This window comes from Neophocaena asiaeorientalis, unplaced genomic scaffold, assembly GCF_003031525.2.
Source record: "Neophocaena asiaeorientalis asiaeorientalis breed wild unplaced genomic scaffold, Neophocaena_asiaeorientalis_V1.1 scaffold30, whole genome shotgun sequence".
In the NCBI taxonomy this organism is placed as follows: Eukaryota; Metazoa; Chordata; class Mammalia; order Artiodactyla; family Phocoenidae; genus Neophocaena; species Neophocaena asiaeorientalis.
In genome coordinates, this window is record NW_020174923.1 from 16760393 (window position 1) to 16762878 (window position 2486).

Below are 2486 nucleotides of genomic sequence, written 5' to 3' on the forward strand. Positions count from 1 at the left end.
CAGGATGCGGTGTGTAACAATGGGATTGTTTTTCCCTACCCACCTACTAATATTTTTTGCCACTGTGCACCACTCAGCACCGTTAGGGAAATGCCCTGTAACCTCCCCAAAGCCTCTGTTTCCTTCCCTGCAGAACAGGGGTGACAAATGGTTTCTGCCTCCTAGAATTGTTGGGAAGGGTAAATGAGGTAACGCCTGGAAGCGGGCCTGGCACAGGGCCTGGCACAGAGTAAGTGTTCAATAAATGCTGGTGGTGATGATTTATAATGAGGTTCTTCCCTTCCAGCTCTGACATGCGCTTCCAACGGCAGCGTGTAATTAGACCCCAAATCATCTGGCTCCTGGAGCCGAAAGAACAAGGCTGGAGGAAGGAAAAAGGAAGAGAAATATCCTTCTGGGTTGCCCATTTGGCACCAGCCTCACTGCCAGTCGTCACAACAGGGGAATGTAGCAAAATGCCAACCCCTGATGACTAGGCTCAGGGGAGCTGGTGGTTCCCTGTTTAGCTCAGACGCTGTGGGGGAATATCGGAAACTGTGGAGAGGAGAGGGCTGGGACCAGCGCTGCTTTGGGGTCAAGCAGAAGAACCCCACAGCATCCCAAGTGGGTCAGCCTCCCTTTCTCACTGTCCGGGCACAGTGATCTTGGCCATTTACAGGTCTGTGTGATGTGCTGGGGGAACAGTGACAGGAGTGCTGAGTCAGAAAAGGTAAACAGGAAAATGCAGACAAGGGCAGGAAGAGCAATCGGCAGAGGAAGCAGCATCTGCAGTGGCTCTGAAGCCTGGGGAAGCATCGGGCCGAAGTCACAGGGACCCAGGGGTGGGGCGGCAGTGCGGAGGAGTGACAAAGGAGAAGGCTACAGGGTGGGCGGGGAAGCATTTACATTCCCCTGGATTAAAAAAGAAAACAAACTCTCCTCTGTATTTTAAAAAAATTTGACAATGAACGTGTATAGCTCTTATAAGAAGAGAAATAATGTTTTTGAGAAAGGAAAATGATCACCCTTGCAACCGTGTAGAGATCACTCTGGATGCTACTGCAATTGACCAGACAAAAGGTAATGACGAGCAATTCCACTCGCAGGTGTCCATTCCCAAAGAGTTGGAAATGTACAAATACACATTCATGTGTGTTCACAGCAGCACTATGCAGAGTAGCTGAAAGGTGGAAACGGCCAAATATCCATCCACAGACGGGTGGACAAACAAAACGTGGTCCAGCCATTCAAATGGGATATTATTCATAGAAAGGAACGAAGGACTGCTACACGCTGCAACGTGGAGGAACCTCAAAAACTTCAGGCTAAGTACAAGCAGCTGGACACAAAAGGTCACATACTGTATGATTTCATTTATGTGAAATATCCAGAGTCGGTAAATCCATAGAAACAAAAATGTAGATTAGTGGTTGCCAGGAGCTGGGGGAGAAGGAATGAGGAGCAACAGCTTAAAGGGTGTGAGAGAAAGTCCCAGCATTCAGAACACTGAAATCTCCCATAGTTGGGTCATAAGCCCTCTCTGTAGCTTAAGCTACCTCGAGCTGACTTTCACTTATACAAAAGAGTCGTATCTAATTCACCTGATACCATTCCATAAGACTCTTTGCCAAAGTTCTTAAATCAAGAATAAAGTCACCAGGGACTTCCCTGGTGGTCCAGTGGCTAAGACTCCGTGCTACCAACGCAGGGGGCCCGGGTTCCATCCCTGGTCAGGGAACTAGATCCACACGCTGGCAACTAAGAGTTTGCATGCCGCAATAAAGATCCCATACGTGGCAATGAAGATGCTGCGTGCTGCAACTAAGACCCGGCGCAGCCAAATAAATAAATAAATAAATGAGAAAAGAATAAAATCACCTACGGGTGGGGGGAGAGGGAATTGGATGAAGGTGGTGAAAAGGTGCAAACTTCCAGTTACGAGATAAAAAAGTACTAAGGATGTAATGTACAACATGATAAATATAATTAACACTGCTGTATGTTATACGTGAAAGTTGTTTAGAGGGTAGAGTCCAAGAGTTCTCATCACAGGGAAAAATATTTTTTTTCTTTTATTTTGTATCTATATGAGATAATGGATGTTCACTAAACTTATTGTGGTAATCATTTCATGATGTATGTAAGTCAAATCTTTATGCTGTACACCTTAAACTTATGCAGTGTTGTATGTCAATTATATCTCAGGAAGGCTGGAAGGAAAAAAAAGAAGAAAATGATCATACTATCAATGTTTCTGAAAGCCATGATGAACATGTGCAATGGGAGGAACTTGAAGAACCTTCTACAAGGTTTATAATGATGAAAAAATGGAACCAAATTAAATGTCCAAGAGAAGGGGGTTGATCAGGCTTTCCTGGTGGCGCAGTGGTTGAGAGTCCGCCTGCCGATGCAGGGGACGCGGGTTCGTGCCCTGGTCCGGGAGGATCCCACGTGCGGCGGAGCGGCTGGGCCCGTGAGCTATGGCCGCTGAGCCTGCGCGTCCGGAG